Source organism: Euphorbia lathyris, chromosome 1 (genome assembly GCF_963576675.1).
Source record: "Euphorbia lathyris chromosome 1, ddEupLath1.1, whole genome shotgun sequence".
NCBI lineage: Eukaryota > Viridiplantae > Streptophyta > Magnoliopsida > Malpighiales > Euphorbiaceae > Euphorbia > Euphorbia lathyris.
The window spans coordinates 31,337,813-31,355,954 of record NC_088910.1 but is presented as its reverse complement, the minus strand read 5'-3'; the positions used below and the strand labels follow the sequence as shown (position 1 = coordinate 31,355,954).

General features: G+C 39.4%; 1 pseudogene; it reads left to right on the top strand.

Annotated features, from left to right (window-relative positions):
- The first annotated feature begins 16,594 nt into the window (after positions 1 to 16,594).
- LOC136216254 (small nucleolar RNA R71) lies at positions 16,595 to 16,725 on the top strand (annotated as a pseudogene).
- Positions 16,726 to 18,142: the final 1,417 nt, after the last annotated feature.

Sequence of the window (18,142 nt, the reverse complement as noted above, 5' to 3'; positions counted from 1 at the left end):
AGCGTCAAATCCGTCCATGAACGATCTCAACACAAAAATGGATTTCCTTGTGGCTTCATACAGCCGTAATAACCAACCAAGGACACCATTTTGCGAGAGATGTGGCCAGAATCACCCCGGTAGGGTATGCCACATCAACTATTACATACCTAGAGGTGAGAATGTAAGTTACTTGGGTAATCATCAAAGGTATAATTCTGAACCCTCAACTTACAACTATTACGATCAGGAGCATACACGATATCCACCGGCGCCCTACATGGCACCCGTGGATACCCTTCCATGTCCCCATTCTAACTCTGATTTTTATGGCAGGCAAACAGAGTGCTCAGAAGGAATAATGACCCTCTTAAGAGAGATATCCGTCCGACTGGCAGCCAACGAGGAGGCATGCAGGACCCTGAGTAACCAGCTTGCCGCAATCAGACAGGAAGAAAGGGAATGCCAAGAGGCGTTCCTCTTACAAGAGGAGGCAATTCAATCCATCGCCCTAAGGAGCGGCAAGGAAGTGGACACACTCGTGGCACCTCCATCGCAAACGCATCCGTCACCTCAGGTAAGTAGGGAACCGGAAGTGGTAAGCAACCCCGATCCCGCGTCTGAAACTCCAACTCCTGAAGTAGCTGTAGAAAAAGTAGTTAGGCCTTATGCACCAAAACTGCCATTCCCTCAGAAACAGAAAAAGGCCAACTTAGATAAGAAATTTGCTCGGTTTTCGGAAATCCTTAGTATATTAGAAATCAATATTCCATTAACAGAACAATGCTCGGCCATAATCACCCATAAACTACCCCCCAAGCTTAAAGATCATGGGAGCTTTACCATCCCGTGTAGGATAGGCAACATGCACATAGATAGGGCATTATGCGATTTAGGAGCAAGTATTAATCTTATGCCTTTATCAATTTTCAGGAAATTGGGACTCGGAGAGCCTATACCAACAAACATGACACTGCAACTAGCGGATAGGTCGATCGCACGGCCTAGAGGCATAGTTGAGGATGTATTGGTGAAGGTGGACAAACTGATCTTCCCGGTCGATTTTGTGGTCCTCGACATGGAAGAAGATGACTCCGTCCCCATTCTTCTTGGGAGACCGTTCCTTGCAACCGGTAGGACACTGATAGACGTCCATAGAGGTAAATTGGTCCTAAGGGTGCAGGACGAAGAGGTAACATTTAACCTTTATGAGTCTATGAAATTTCCTCAAGAACGCTCCAAAAGTTGTAACTTTGTAGATGCGCTAATAGATGAATGTATTGAGGAAGTTGACCTTAACATGAGAAATGCCTCTTTAGAACTCGGTCTAGGTGGTGAGGAATGTGAGAACTCGAATGAACCATTTGAAGATCTCCCACCTGACAAATGTTATTGGGTCAAGGGTAGAAAAGAGGATCTTGATCGCGAGATCAAACCCAAACCCAAAACCTCGTTAGAGGAGCCTCCAGAATTGGAGCTTAAGCCCTTGCCCAACAATCTGAAATATGTTTTTCTTCAACCTCCCACAGATTTACCCGTTATTATTTCTTCTTTGTTGACAGTTGAACAGGAAGAAAAATTGGTGGAGGTGCTGATGCTATATAAAGGGGCCTTTGGATGGTCAATCCACGACATCAAAGGCATCGACCCCAAAATCTGCACGCATAGGATTTTCCTTAAGGAAGAGATCAAGCCATCCGCCCAACCTCAACGACGGCTCAACCCTAACATGAAAGAGGTGGTAAAAGCCGAGGTGATAAAACTCCTCGACGCAGGTATCATCTTTCCGATTTCTGATAGCCAATGGGTAAGCCCGGTTCAATGCGTGCCCAAAAAAGGGGGAACAACGGTAATGGAAAATGAAAAAGGGGAATTAATCCCAACTAGAAAGGTTACGGGTTGGCGTGTATGCATAGATTATAGGAAATTAAACGAGGCCACCCGTAAAGACCACTTTCCTTTACCATTTATTGATCAAATGTTGGAACGGTTGGCAGGGCACGATTTTTTCTGCACTTTAGATGGGCTATCCGGCTATATGCAAATTCCTGTGGACCGTTTGGACCAAGAGAAAACCACATTCACTTGTCCCTATGGGACTTTCGCATATAGGCGGATGCCTTTCGGATTATGTAATGCCCCTGCCACATTCAAACGTTGTATGATGGCTATGTTTTCTGACATGGTCGAGGAGTTCCTAGAAATTTTCATGGATGATTTTAATGTTGTAGGACCTACTTTCGACCAATGTCTTGAAAACTTGGACCGAGTCTTAGAACGTTGTGAAGACAAGAACTTGGCACTTAATTGGGAAAAGTGCCAGTTCATGGTCCAAAATTGTATAGTATTAGGACACAAGGTGTTGGGAAAGGGGATCGAAGTCGATCCGGCAAAAATTGAGGTAATTGAAAAACTGCCACCTCCTACCAATGTAAAATTGGTTAGGAGCTTTTTGGGACATGCGGGGTTTTATAGACGGTTCATAAAAGACTTCTCAAAAATCACTAAACCCCTCACTCAATTATTACTAAAAGATGTTGATTTTAATTTCAATGAAGAATGTATGTGTGCATTCAAATTACTGAAAAAGAAATTAATCGAAGCACCTATTATGGTAAGCCCGGATTGGTCCCTTCCCTTTGAGTTAATGTGCGATGCCAGTGATCTGGTCGTAGGAGCCTGTCTTGGGCAGAGGGTGGATAAACTTGTTCGCCCAATCTTCTATGCTAGCAAAACCTTGAATGATGCACAGCAAAATTATTCAATAACTGAAAAGGAATTGCTAGCCGTAGTTTTTGCCTTTGACAAATTTAGATCTTATTTGGTGCTATCTAAGGTAATTGTTTTTACTGACCATGCAGCCTTGAGATATCTGATGAGCAAGCAGGATGCAAAACCTAGGCTGATCCATTGGATCTTACTACTCCAAGAATTTGACATCGAGATCAGAGACAAAAAAGGGGTGGAAAACGTAATAGCAGACCATCTATCCAGGTTAGAGTTAGATCAACAAGCCTTAGAACATGAGGCAATCAAGGAGGTATTTCTGGACGAAACATTGTATTCGGTACGATCTCTCCCCTGGTTTGCAGACATCGCGAACTACAAAGTCGGTAACATTCTTTCCCCTGATTTAGATGCAAGCAAAAAAACGTAAGTTTATGTTTGAAAACAAACAATATTTTTGGGAAGAACCATATTTATTTCGATTCTGCACTGATGGCATAATTAGGAGATGTGTACCTGAAGAGGAGGTAGATTTAGTGATTAATATATGTCATTCTAGGGAACCAGGTGGCCACTTCGGGCCAGATAGGACAGTGGCAAAAATCCTCCAAAGTGGGTTTTGGTGGCCACAAATGCATAAAGATGTTAATAGCTATATTAAATACTGTGATGCATGTTAGAGAGTAGGAAATATCTCTAGGAGAAATGAGATGCTCCAACAAGGTATACTCGTGTGTGAGCTATTTGATGTTTGGGGCATAGATTTCATGGGACCCTTCCCCATGTCACACAACAACCAATACATTCTTGTAGCGGTTGACTATGTTTCCAAATGGGTAGAAGCAGAAGCTCTACCCACAAATGATGCTCGAGTAGTGATGAGATTTCTGAGAAAGAATATTTTTACTAGATTCGGGACCCCTCGGACCATCATCAGTGATGGGGGATCCCATTTTTGCAACAGGCAATTTGACATGTTGCTCCAAAAGTATGGCGTAGCTCATAGGGTTGCAACACCCTACCACCCTCAGACGAGTGGCCAGGTAGAGGTGTCAAATAGAGAGTTGAAACATATTCTTGAAAAAACAGTAGGGAATGCTAGAAAAGACTGGAGCCTTAAGCTGGATGATGCTCTTTGGGCATATCGGACAGCTTTCAAGACTCCAATAGGAATGTCCCCCTATCGTTTAGTTTTCGGAAAATCTTGTCACTTACCGGTTGAACTAGAGCATAAGGCTTATTGGGCGCTGAAATATTTGAATTTTGACCCAAAACTTTCAGGTGAACTACGGCTAACTCAGCTGCACAAGCTGGATGAGCTCCGGTACAATTCTTACGAAAATGCCAAGCTATACAAAGAACGAACCAAGAGGGTGCATGATAGGAAAGTACAAAAGAAAACCTTTGAAATAGGTGACCAAGTACTACTATACAACTCCCGATTGAGATTCTTCCCGGGCAAACTCAAAAGTAGATGGCACGGGCCATTCTCGGTCATCAACGCACATCCCTCCGGAATGGTTGAAAGCAAAAGAAGGGATGGGGCCACCCAGAAGGTAAATAGGCACCGCCTAAAGCTTTATCTTGGCAAAGACGATTCGGACGTACAAGTTCTGCGCCTGCAGACAAGCACAGAATGGGAGGCCGATCAGTAAGTTGTCTTCTCCACCCTAACTCTTTACACTCGTACTTTATGATTTGTGATGCAATGTTGGAACTTATTGCATATTTTTAGTATGAGGAGGAGGGGTAGACAAACTTACAAAAATTGTATAAATTTTAAAATTTTTGTTGCGTCGTGTCTAGTTTAGTTTAGCGTTTTTGGGTTTTGTTTATGTTTTTTCATGTTTAGGACCTAAAACCGTGAACCTCCTTCGAATCTAAACTTCGTTAATTGTCCTTGAGGGCTGAGAACCGAATCTAAAATTGCATGACAACTAGTTTAGGTGTAGGACACAACCCTTGTATCTGTAAAAGCATGAGCTAAGGTTTGCATTTAGACCCTACTTTTGAAGAAATGCTAAAATCATTACTTAGGTAGATAACTTAAGAATTGAAGGCATGTGACATTAAACTTGAGTTTGGGGAAAACTAGTAAACACAAAATTGAAACCCAAAGAATTGTGAGTTGAATTTGAGCCTAAGAGCGAACATCAAAAAGCTCTTTTTCTTGACATTTTTGTGTGAATGCTTTGACTTGTGGAAGATTACAGATTTTGCACCTAATACTGTGTTGAACCTACATGCAATGATTTGAGATGATAAACGATGAATCAGCCTCATTAGAATTAACCCTTTTCTTTACCTTATTTTTCCTTTTTCATCCACTCTAGGAAGCCCCTTTGAGCCTATATTTTTGTAGTTTATAGATTTTTCTTTCGTTCTAACCTATTTTTGCAAACCACAACTTGGTTTGCTACTTAACCCAAAATTTTTGCAAAGCTCAAATTGAGCCTTTGTTTTCTTCTAGCGCTTTATCTTTGTTTATGGCATTACAGTAGCAAGCCAAAAGGCTAAGAAGTGAATGAGCATCACTATCCCAAAAAGAAAAAAGAGAAAAACAGAAAAAGAAAAGAAAAGAAAAGAGACGAACAAAAGGGAAGAACTTCATTCCCCAGTTCTTAAAAATAAAAAACGTCTCAAGAAAACATCCCAAAAAGAAAATAAGGGATGAATAAAAAGCTCAGTCACTTCATATTTGCTAAAGCCATTTGAACTTTGTTTTTGTAGCTCTATAACTATTAACCCTTGTTGTACCTTTAACCCTCTAACCACATTACAACCCCGATTAGAGGCTGTTTTTGATATCATCGGAATCATATAGCATAGTAGAGGAACTCGGATGAACGTGCAAAATCAACGTAATCCTAAGCAAGAACATAAGCCGAGAGTAAACACTTTAGCCACCAAAATTGTGTGAAATGAGTGAACTACCTATGGTGAGGCATTTTACTTAGCGATCCCCTTAAACTCGTTTAATTGAACATGTGTCCTTTTGCTTAAAACTATGACCTATGATAATTGAAATGCGGCTTTTGGATATCGTGTCTCTACTTTGTATTTCCGAATGCATGTAATTACAGATGCTCGAAATTGTGTCAAGCACCTAGTCAAACCGGGAGGTTTTCTAGCTTGCTTGTGATTGCGGGTTTAGTTTTTTTAGTTTACTTGGGGACAAGTAAAGTTTTAAGTGCGAGGAGGTTTGATAGGGGTCAAAAACCCCTATCTTTGGGTACGGTTTTAGGACGGGTTTTAACATTATTTAGTTAATAAGCGAGCATTTCTCGCATTTAAATTCTTTTGTGTGAGTTAGTTAGAAATTGGAAACGTTTTATTTATTTTTCGTTGTTTAGTCTCGTTTTATGACCAATCTAGGCAATTACGGCCAAAATAGCATGCATAGTATAATTCCGTTATCTTTTGAAGCTAATTGGTCCGTCAAAAGTCGCACCAAACGAAGCTTTTGCTCAAAATAAGCGATTGGCGGATCAATTTAGCCTTTGGACTAATGTTATCTGGAGTTTCTGTACGTGCGCAGGTGTAAGTTCGGGCGAAAAAGGGCATCGACGGCAGTCGATGAGCATCAAGGGCATGCCGGGCAAAAACGCTCGACGAGCGGGCCTCCGTAGGCCATGCCTGCTCGGCGAGCAGGCCCCTGGAGGCCTACTCGTCGAGCAGGCCATGCCTGCTCACCGCGCAGGGCCCTGGAGGCCTGCTCGGGCGAGTAGGCCGCCAGGCACCTGCTCGCCGAGCAGGGCGTTGCTCGTCGCGAGTGGGCCTGCTCGCCGAGCAGCTCGCCCTGCTCGGCGAGCAGACCTGCGGGAATTGGTCAAAAAGACCAATTCCGCCCCCACGAAGCCACGATGGACCCCACAACTTCCTACACCAATAAGGACACGAAAATAGGTCAAAAAGAGGGCCGAGCCATGCCTATAAATAGAGTTTTTCCAATGTAATTTAGACATCTTTCGTTTTTGTAAATTATCTTAGCTTTCCCCTTGTAATTCCTCTCCATCTCCTCCATCTTCTTCTTCGACCTCCATTGAAGCTCCTTCAAAGCTTTTTCTCGAGGAATTATCAAGGTCCGTCCTTAAGATTAAGTCGCCGGCTGCAGAGTAAACAGGTTCCCTGAAAGGGATTTTTGTATCTCCTTTTATCTTTCCTTGTTTGTACTCTTTGATACAGTTGCCGAACTTGACTTATTGTATCTTGTGACATTTATCTTCGCCTTTAATAATAATTTAGCTCTTGTTTTGTTCTATGATTATTTGTCTAATCTTTGTCTTACGCTTTATTCAATTGGTTTAACTCATTCAAAAGCCCCAAAATCTAGTAGGCACATATTGCGAGCTGAATCTGACCTAGTCAGAGCCTAGGAGATTGACGACCTCTTAGTTGATTAAGCGCCAATTTACTGAGCCTTAGACCTAGTTTCGGCCTTAGGGAATCACGCGCTAGGAACTTCAGGAGGGTAAGTAGGGTTAATCGCCTTGAATACAAATGACTCAGATTAGGTTTCTACTCAATAGACTTAATAATCTATCTCCATTATTATCGTTCATACCATGTTCCTTCGGATAATTGCATTAGTGAAAGATCAATTAGGAGTAGTTTAACTTAATTAGGGGTAGAGTAACTTAATTAGGCATAGAATAACTTAGTTAGAATCAGATAACTTAGCTAGGATTAGTATAATTCAACCTAGGAGTAGATTAACTTAAACAAACAAACTCAAAACCCCCTAAGCCTAGATAACACCTGAAACCAAGTAGCTCGATACTTGCAGAAATAAATCCTGTGGACGATAACCTGGACTTAACCAGAAATGTATTACTTGATAACGACGGGGTACACTTATCCCTTAGTGAGTCTCGCGGTGCGAACGCCGTAGGGCGCATCAGATACCCTAAGGAAACTATGGGATATTACTTCTATCATCCAGATGATCAGAAAGTAATCGTATCCAAGCACGCAACCTTCTTAGAGAAAGAGTTTCTCGAAGAAACACAAAAGGGAAGCATGATTGAACTTGACGAAGTTCAAGAAGGAGAAACACCAACTGAAACGACAGAGGCGGTTGAGGTAACCAAAGGAGTCCCATTAGATGAGACTCCAGTGCCACCTATTCGTAGATCACAAAGAGTTCGTGAACTCCCAGTTAGATATGGTTTTCTAGTGGGAGATGATAATGAGGTTCCCGTGTTAGACGACGAACCCGAAAACTACGAAGAGGCTCTTACTAGTCCAGATTCTAAAGCATGGCTTGAGGCCATGGATTCTGAAATGGATTCCATGTATACTAACCAAGTGTGGACTTTGGTTGATCCACCCGAAGGGATAAAACCCATTGGGTGCAGGTGGATCTTCAAAAAGAAGACTGACATGGATGGAAAGGTTAGCACCTACAAAGCTAGGTTAGTAGCGAAAGGATATCGTCAGAAGCAAAGAATTGATTATGACGAAACTTTCTCTCCTGTGGCTATGTCCAAATCAATCAGAATCATGCTTGCTATTGCCGCTCACTTCGATTATGAGATTTGGCAAATGGATGTGAAAACAGCTTTCCTGAACGGAAACCTGCTTGAGGATGTATATATGATGCAGCCTGAAGGTTTCATATTGAAGGATGCAAATAAAGTTTGCAAACTTCAGAGATCCATTTATGGACTCAAGCAAGCGTCTAGAAGCTGGAATAAGCGTTTTGACGAAACCATAAAACAATTTGGTTTCGAACAAAATTGCAAAGAAGCTTGCATTTACAAGAAAGCAAGTGGGAGCTCTATAGCATTTCTCATACTATATGTGGACGATATATTATTAATGGGAAATGACATTGCTCTACTACAGTCGGTGAAAGTATGGTTATCTGGTAACTTCTCAATGAAAGACCTTGGTGAAGCAGCCTATATACTTGGTATAAAGATCTACAGATATAGATCACGTAGACTGTTTGGTCTTTCACAGGCTACATACATTGAAAAGGTGCTAAATCGGTTTAGCATGCTTGAATCGAAACGAGGTAACTTACCCATGCTACATGGAGTAAAGTTAAACAATCATCAATGTCCTAAAACCGATGATGATAAGACGCATGGTTGTAGTCCCGTACGCCAGCGCGATCGGTTCGATTATGTATGCTATGCTATGCACTAGACCTGACGTAGCATTCGCGTTATCAGTAACGAGTCGTTACCAAGGTAATCCAGGAGACGAGCATTGGATTGCTGTCAAGAACATTCTTAAGTACTTGAGAAGAACTAAAGATATGTTCCTAGTGTACGGAGAAGGTGATCTGAAAATAGAAGGATTTTCAGATGCAAGTCATCTCACAGATGAGAATGATTTTAAATCCCAATCAGGATACCTATTTATCTTGAATGGGGGCGCGGTCAGTTGGAAGAGTTCCAAGCAGGGAAGCGTAGCTTTCTCTATGGCCAAGTCAAAGTACATCGCTGCTGCAGAAGCAGCAAAGGAAGCAGTTTGGATTAGAAAGTTCATTACAGAACTAAGTGTGGTGCCTGACATTGTCAATCCCATTACTCTGTACTGTGATAACAATGGAGCCATTGCGCAAGCAAAGGAACCACAGTCTCATAATGCATCCAAGCACTACCTAAAGCGATACCACATCATTAGAGAGATTGTGGCTAGAGGAGATGTGAGAATAGAAAAAGTACCTACAGAGGACAACGTTGCAGATCCGTTGACAAAGCCTTTAACCCTGAAAGTACATGATCGTCATTTAACTTCTACTGGGATAAGTTTTAGAAACAATTGGCTTTAGTCCAAGTGGGAGTATGTTGGGGTTTGGTGTCCTATAGATAATTATTCTAGGATACAAACTTAATGTAAATGAATTGTTCTTTATATCATTTGTTTTAATGATATATATGTTTTATAACTATATAAAGGCAATCCCTTTTAAACACTAAATAAAGTCTAATAAAAGGAAATCCGTAAGTTTGTTTAAAGTGATTATAAAGTGTTCATACAAGCATGAAGTGAGACAAAACTTTATGATAAACTAATAAACTTAAAACCACCCCAAGTCAAGTGATATGTTTAGGATTGATATATCACTGTTGAGACTTGTATGTAACAATGTCTTCTGTCCGACAGAAAGTTGATCTCACAAGCTTCATATATACAGATATCTAGACAGTTACATAGATCCGATGAAACGTTGTTCATTAGGATTGGGGATCCGATTTGAGATAACAGGATGGGTAGATTCATCCTTGTCACCTGTTCATCTCATTGGTATTAATAGGTATAACTAATCCTCAGACTCAAAGGAATGTTAATTAGTCATCCTGAATTACTAAATGTGAGACTTTGATCCTGCGGTCCCACGATCCTTAACAGAGATGACTCTGGGGTGTGAACTGCAAAGGTTGGGTGTCACAGGAGGTAATGTCAGGGTAGTTATACATTGGATTGAGCATTTATCACTCCCGATAAATGGGAGATACGTCCATGGATCACTTGTGGAAGACTCGACTCTAAATCCTTGCAAGTTGATAGCTTAAGAGTAGAAATGCAGATTTCACTTAACCTATCTATTTGAGTTGACTCGGCCTATACAAGTAAAACGAACGTCTCGCTATATGTGACTTGACATCATCCATAGGCATAAGATTCAGTTCAAGGATGTAGTTGCTAAAGGATCGAATTATACTGTAACTAATACGGAAAGGTTAACGACGGAATCAACCTGTCTTCTTAACGGACTCTGGGGGAATGATTACAGACTTGCCAATAACATACTTAGTACATCATTCCGTTATGCAAAGATTAAATATAATTCTTGAAGAAATTAATTTAATAGTTGCATACGGCCAGAAGTAGTGAGAAACTAATGGGTCACACATAAGCCTTGGAACCTAAAAGAGAGATGGATGTTAATTAATTGATAGAAGCCCAATTGAGCCCAAGAAGGCCCATGAACATAAGGGGGTGTCGAAATTTCATGTAGTATACATGAATAATTAATTTGATTTTGTTAATCCTAATTAGATTAGGAATATGAATTAAATTAATTAAGAGATAATTAAGTTAGGAGTTTTAATTAGATTAATATACTCCTATTATTATCTAAAAAGGTTATTATTATTATCCTTAATATACTAGATATATAGTGAGATAATAATTAGGAATTCTATTCCGAATTGAATTCCTATTCAGTAACCTAATTCTCTCTAACTAGGGTTTAGATACAAGAGAATATAAATACCCCCCCCTATAGTGAAATTCGACCAACTCAAACTTACTAGCTCTAGTTGAATTTCGAAACACACATTAAAGAGAAAGAGAGAGAAAATTCGACACCCCTAGTTCGAGGACGAGATTTCTCTACGGCTTCGATTGATCAATTGATTTTCATCTATTTCTTTTTCCTTGATCTTGTGTTGATTAATTAGACGCAATCTACTTTGGTTGCTATTCAATCGGTTGATTGTAACTTAATCTTCTCGTGTTCTTATTTTGTGCTTGGGAACTCAGATAAGAGTTGTGGGCACTTCATAAACAACGGTAGATAGTTCATCAAAAGGTATTCCTTCTTATCCATCTTTATATGAAATAACGATTAATGGATCATATGGTTAAATGGAAGTAGGCTAAAATTTTTATATTTCCGCTGCTATACCTTAGCCTAATTTCCAACAGAACCCTCTAATCGGAATACTCACCGACGTCGGATTGATTTTCAGGACTGCAGCTTGGATTGAAAATTTAGCATCAGAAATTCGGGGTTGGATTGACAGCCACCCCTGAGGGAGTTTTTCTATCCTATTTCTTTTTTTTACACTTTATGTTTTGCTTTTATGTAATGATGGAAGTAAATGCATGTTGTAAGTGTGAGGAGGAGATACTAGGATATGATGATTTTTGATTCTGTCATTTGCATGTTTTTAATTTCTTTTTGTTTTTCTATATTAGGTTGCATGTTTTTGTTTTAATTTTAGGATTTCGTTCTTTATGTTTTTGTTTGCTTTTTAATTCTAGGAATAAAAAGAATCATATGCAGTTGAATTTGATACATTTAGCTATCCCGCAATACAGTTGACAATGCGCTTAAATATTTGCACATTCTAAATGAAATTGATGCATGAGAAAAATCTTGAACAACGTTTGAGTCTCCAAAGAGTATTGTTTGCCTAAAATTGACATGGAACGGAACGTTAGCTGAGGCTAGGATTGATACAAATAACCCTTGAATTGTGAGTTAGAGCCAGAAAGATCAATATTTTTAGACTCATATTTAGGAACAATTGATCTCTTAGGTGTGGGATTACATTTATTGTCTTTGTGCTCATAGGAATTGCATCCAATATTGGTTGAATTTTGTGTTTCTATTAAACTTGAAATGATTAGGCAACCTAGGTATAGCCCTTTGTGAATTTAGCCTATTTCTTTGTTTAGGCAAAATCCCTTAATAATTCCACTAGATAAGCCCCTTTGAGCCTTTTACCCATTTCTTTGATCAACCTTGTTACAAACCTTAGCCTTCTTAAATATCCTTTCTCACCCAAGTTAATTGACTCAATTTAGTTTTGATAAATCCTTAGACACACCTATCCTTCAAATTCTCGCTAGCAATCATTAAAATGTTGTATTTTTAATAGACGAAGCAACCTTTACCCATTTGATTTTCACTCTTTATCCCCTCTATTCAAAAGAAAAAAAATGGTTAAAAACCATATCAAAAAAAAGAACAATAAAATAGAGGAAATGATAAAAGACGTGTTTATATTTTTAGTTGCTTCCTGAATACTTCATTGAATCACAAACACAACCTTGAGCTTAAACCTTCTTATACATAGCGGATAACATGTCCCTTTTTGGATTCTGACTTGCTTGAGGACAAGCAAGATTTTAAGTGTGGGGAGGTGGTTTATAGCTCCCTAATGCGAAAAATATGTCATTTTTGCAAAAAATTTAACTATTTGAGTCATTAACTTTTTGCCTAAAATTTTTCTTTTTCATACCCCAACCTTTAGCCAATGTTACAATACCCTTTAAAGACCTATGATTTTGTTTAATTTTAATGCATTAATTTTGACCGGATGGATGATGCAATCCCAACGTGACCACTTTGTGCAATAACATGTAGAGCGTTTACAAAAAAAAAATTACAAAAACACTTGAGCGTTAGAGTGACCACTTGTGAGCTATCAATTTTAGTCATTTTCTTTCATTTTCATGAAGTGTTGATTGATAAAACCAATTAATCAGTTTTGGAGACTTGTCTGAGGTTCATTATGTTTTTAATTGCAAAATGAGTAGTCTGAACTATTGTGAATAATAAAGTGTAGTAGATTCTTGTTTTTGTAAGAGAGCTATTTGTTAATTTTTCTCTGTTTTGAATTCTGTCTTGCTTGGGGACAAGCAAGATTCAAGTGTCGGGATGTTGATAGCTCCCATTTATATAGGGTTTTTAGGATTAATTTAGTTTGTTTTCCCTTTGTTTCTATTTAACTTCATTATCGTTTTATTACTTTTTAGTTAAAATTAGTAATTTCCTTTATTTATGGTATTTTTGGTGTTTTTAGGGATTTTTAAGGACCTTTCGTGCATTTCCGAACCAGACCCAAGCCTATTGGAGCATTTCCGGATTCTTCAGGGACCATCAGAGCACTTTTGGGATTCATCAGGGACCATTAGAGCATTTTTTGGAAGTCCAGGGACCTAAACAGATAAAAGCCGGAGCCACAGTTCCTTAAATAGGACCTGTCTTGGCGAGACATCACCTGTCTTGTCGAGACAAGCCCTCGTCTCATCGATACATGCCTTGTCTCGACGAGACGAGGCGGGGAAAGGCGCACCAGCGCCTTCCCCCTTGCTCGAATGCGCGGATTTGGGCCTGAAGCCCACCAAAAACACTTTGTAAAAGCCCATTTTTACCCTTGAGGCATTAGGGTTTCCTCCCTAACTCTATAAATAGGGAGCTAAACCTAATCCTTGAGGGGGGGATTAGCCACTCAATAAATTAGAGAGACGCTAGGGCTTTCTCTCCTCCATAATGTAGATTTATTTCTTTTTAGATTAGATTTTCCTGCTTTCTAGGTTAGATTAATTTCAGTTTTTATTTCTTATTCAAGAACAATTGATGGGAGAAGCTAATTGATGGACTTGTGTTTCTAGATTTTTAATTGATGCTTGTGTCTGCTTCATGAACTGCATCATCATTGTCTTCATGTCTGGCTCTACATCTTCTTTTGGTGGCACAGGTTGTTTATAATGCTGCTGAGGTTGCCTCTGATAGTGTCCTCCTTGCTGTTGTTGATATCTTGGTTGTTCCTGATACCTCGGTTGCTCCTCCTGGTTGGGCTGGCCTGTCCATTCGAAATTCGGATGATTTCTTATGGCTGGGTTATATGTGTTAGAGTATGGGTTCGGTGGATTCCTCTGATTATACCCTGCATAATCGCATTCTGCCTGTGCTCCCTTCCCTTGCTTGACTCCGGGACAGTTGATGTTAAAATGAAGCCCTCCACAAAAATCACAAATATCATTGAATGGTGGTTCGTTGTGGATCAAGGACACGTTTATCTTGCCGAGTTGCCTGGCAAGCTGTTCCACCTGGCTTGTCAATTTTGACACAGCATCTTCATTCCCCACTTTTTTTCCTTCACTTCTGGCGGAGTGCCAGTTATAGCTCGTGCTCACTACTCTCTCAATTAGGTCATATAAGGCTTGGGGTTCAAGGTCTTCAGGGTTCCCATTTGCAATGGATTCGATTTGGATCTTATAAATGTTAGTGACTGTTGGGATTTAGTGTCCTATAGACAATTATTCTAGGATACAAACTTAATGTAAATGAATTGTTCTTTATATCATTTTTTTAATGAGATATATGTTTTATAACTATATAAAGGCAATCCATTTTAAACACTAAATAAAGTCTAATAAAAGGAAATCCGTAAGTTTATTTAAAGTGATTATAAAGTGTTCATACAAGCATGAAGTGAGACAAAACTTTATAGTAAACTGATAAACTTAAAACCACCCCAAGTCAAGTGATATGTTTGGGATTGACATATCACTGTTGAGACTTGTATGTAACAATGTCTTCTGTCCGATAGAAAGCTGATCTCACAAGCTTCATATATACAGATATCTGGACAGTTACATAGATCCGATGAAACGTTGTTCATTAGGATTGGGGATCCGATTTGAGATGACAGGATGGGTAGATTCATCCTTGTCACATGTTCATCTCATTGGTATTAATAGGCATAACTAATCCTCAGACTCAAAGGAATATTAATTGGTGTTCTGGATTACGGAATGTGATGCTTTGACTCTGGTGTAACACGATCCTTAACAAAGATGACTCTGGGGTGTGAACAGTAGACGTTGGGTATCACAGGAAGTGATTGCGGAGTCGTTATATATTGGATTGAGCATTTATCACTCCCGATAAATGGGAGATACATCCATGGATCGCTTGTGGAAGACTCGACTCTAAATCCTTGCAAGGTGATAGCTTAAGAGTAGGAAATACAAATTTCACTTAACCTATCTTTTTGAGTTGACTCGGCATGTACAAGTAAAATGAACGTCTCGCTATATGTGACTTGACATCACCCATAGTCATAAGATTCAGTTCAAGGATGTAGTTGATAAAGGATCGAATTATACTGTAACTAATACGGAAAGGTTAACGACAGAATCAACCTGTCTTCTTATAGCTCTGGGGGAATGATTATGGACTTGCTAATCACATACTTTGTACATCATTCCGTTATGCAAAGATTAAATATAATTCTTTGAAAATTAATTTAATAACGTTGCATACGGCTAGAAGCAATAAGAACCTAATGGATCACACATAAGACTTGGAACCTAAAAGAGAGATAGATGTTAATTAATTGATAGAAGCCCAGTTGAGCCTAATAAGGCCCATGGACATAAGGGGCTCGAAATTCATGTAGTAATATACATGAATAATTAATTTGATTTTGTTAATCCTAATTAGATTATGAATATGAATTAAATTAATTAAGAGATAATTAAGTTAGGAGTTTTAATTAGATTAATATACTCCTATTATTATCCAATAAGTTTATTATTATTATCCTTAATATATTAGATATATAGTGAGATAATAATTAGAAATTCTATTCCGAATGGAATTCCTATTCAGTAACCTAATTCTATCTAACTAGGGATTAGATACAAGAGATTATAAATACCCCTTCCCTTGAGATTTTCGAAATCCAAGCAAGCCATACCCTACTTGTGATTTTCGAAATTCACCTAGTCTAAGAGAGAAAATTCGACACCCCTAGTTGGAGGACGAGATTTCTCTACGGCTTCGTTTGATCAATTGATTTTCATCTATTTCTTTTATCTTTGATCTTGTGTTGATTAGTTAGAGGCAATCTACTTTGGTTGCTATTCAACGGTTGATACTAAATTAATCTTCCCGTGTTTTATTTCGTGTTTAGGAACTCGAAGAAGAAAAACAAACAAAAGGGAGAAATTCGTTTTACTAATCATACATCAGGTCAGTTCACGATTTCGCGGATTTCCGGAGATTGAACCGTCGGATCGTCGCGATTTTTGGACAGGAGCTTCTAGACTTATTCTTACACGTTTCCACCGAAGGGATTGTCGTTCGGAGGTCTGGAAGGTCTGTTTCGGATAGGGGCAGATTGGTAGACAGTTTCTATCTCTTTTGAAGTTGTGGACACTTCATTAACAACGGTAGATTGATCATCAAGAGGTAATTCTTCTTATCCCTCTTTATATGAAATAACGGTTAACGGATCTTGTGGTTTATGGAAATAGGTTAAAAAATTTATATTTCCGATGCTATACCTTAGCCTAATTTCCTACAGTGACTCCATTGGAAAAGTTCTGGATCTGCATCCACATGGGGATGCCATGATTGGGTACCCTTCTTAGTAATTCCTTGTACCTCTCCTATGCCTCGTGTAGGCTGTGTCCGTGACACTCGGCTAAGGATTCATCCTCTTCTTGCACGAAATGGGATACCTCGTTTCTGAGTTTAATGGCCTGGCTCGACGGAAAATATTTCATCAGAAATGCGCTGGCCATTTCTTCCCAAGTGGTGATCGTCCCTGGTTGCAAGTTTTTCAACCAGTTCTTTGCTTTGTCTTTTAGAGAAAAAGGGAACAGCTTTAGCCTGATCACACCGTCGGAAACGCCTCGGTTTGATCTGAAAGTGTTGCATAGTGTGATAAACTCCAGGATATGTCCATTTAGGTCTTCTGACTGGTATCCATTGAACTGTACTGCTGCCTGCAACATTTGTATCATCGATGCTTTCACCTCAAACATGTTGTTCCCTTTGTTGGGCAACACGATGCACGACGAATTTCCTTCCGTGGTTGGCCTCGAATAGTCTATGATCCTCATGACAGGAGGATTGTTATTCTCTCCCTCTTCTTCCTGATATGGTTGGACTGGTTGTTCGGGTGGTACCCTTCCAGTCATTCTTCTCTCTCTTTGTCGTTCTCTTTGTCTTGCACGTCGAGCTCCCTCTGTTTCGTCTACAGGTTCTCTCTAACTCGAGATCGATAGGAAAAACAGGAGGTCCAGCTCTGCGCATAAACCGATAAAGACTCTTTCTGGCTGCACTATTTAGCAAACAGATTAAAAACACCTTGTTTCACATGAAATTTCGTATAAAATTTATTGTTTTCAATGCCCGGCAACGGCGCCAAAAACTTGTTGTCTCCTGAATGGACTCTAGTAAGTGCACTAGATACAAGTAATAAAGTGATAAGTCAAGTATCGTATCCACAGGGATTGATGACCAAAGTTTATGAGAAATACTTTGTGAACAGGGTGCTCGTAGTTTGTGATTCTTTTATATTGACAGATGTTGGTAGTCGTGAAAACTAGAGATTAAACAGATTGCTTTACGCGTCAAAATGATTAGTTGATGATGATAACAAAGGGAACAGACTACGCACAGCGGAACAGGTTGCTGTAAGCTCCACCCTAATGAATCATGAACGATGCAACTGAAGCCAAGGTTTCTGCTTTAACTCTCACTTAAGTCAACTCTCGTGTGTTCTTAAGATTCTAATACTTACTAAAACCAATAGTGTGCTAAAGGCTTGTTCTTTCTTGCATTAAAACTGTAGCAACATTTCAAAAGAGAAAACCCTTGATAAAACCACCTAACATTTCTGCTTCGGGGTTGGATGCGTGATAGAGAGTTCGGTGAAGATGAAAGCAGTGTCATATCATTCATCTAACACAAGCATACATGCATACGCATTCAAATATAGAGCCTCAATAAACACTTCATGCATTAACATCATTCATTCATTACTAGGATAGAGAACTTACATTACCGGCCCCTACTGGCTGAGCCCATTCAAAATGATTACTCACTCATACAGGCGAGTGAGCAATCAGATATTTCAAAGCTCTCAAACTCCATCTATGGAGCTCT